The sequence below is a fragment of the Penaeus monodon genome, unplaced genomic scaffold (genome assembly GCF_015228065.2).
Source record: "Penaeus monodon isolate SGIC_2016 unplaced genomic scaffold, NSTDA_Pmon_1 PmonScaffold_4215, whole genome shotgun sequence".
Taxonomy (NCBI): domain Eukaryota; kingdom Metazoa; phylum Arthropoda; class Malacostraca; order Decapoda; family Penaeidae; genus Penaeus; species Penaeus monodon.
Window position 1 is genome coordinate 15,001 of NW_023659017.1, and position 404 is coordinate 15,404.

The 404-nt window shown below is 47.5% G+C and overlaps 1 long non-coding RNA gene across 1 annotated transcript in view; it reads right to left on the minus strand.

The window, feature by feature from the left end:
* The window catches only part of LOC119570864, an 8,108-nt gene extending 8,083 nt beyond the window's left edge, over positions 1–25 (minus strand). Inside the window, exon 1 of the long non-coding RNA XR_005228480.1 lies at positions 1–25. This exon is cut by the window's left edge and continues 29 nt beyond it. This is a non-coding gene — a long non-coding RNA (uncharacterized LOC119570864).
* Positions 26–404: the final 379 nt, after the last annotated feature.

A 404-nucleotide genomic window follows, 5' to 3' on the forward strand; every position in this document is an offset into this window, starting at 1 on the left:
AGCCCCTGTTCAGAGTAAGCCAAAAAAGGAAAGGGGCCCCTCCCTCGCAAAAAAAAGTGGAAACTCCGGCCCAGTTGGGAACCCCTCCCCCATGCGGGTTTAAACTGGGGGCGGCAGAAAACCAGGAAAAGGAAGCTGGGGGAAAATAGCAGACATAAGCAAAGGGTTTTAAAAAAAGGAAAAGAAGAAGAGGGGGGCGGGGGAAGATTAATTTGAGGGGGAAGTAGGAGTATGAAGAGGAGGGAAAAATGAATCAAAAGAGGGGAAGAAATGATAGGGTTTGAGAAGATGGTTAGAAAGGAGGAAGGGGAGACGGCGCAGGCAAGCTGGGGCAGGAAAAGTTAGGGAAAAAGGAAAATGCGGGAAAATTTGGGTTGGGCCGAAAATTTTTAATGATAAAATTC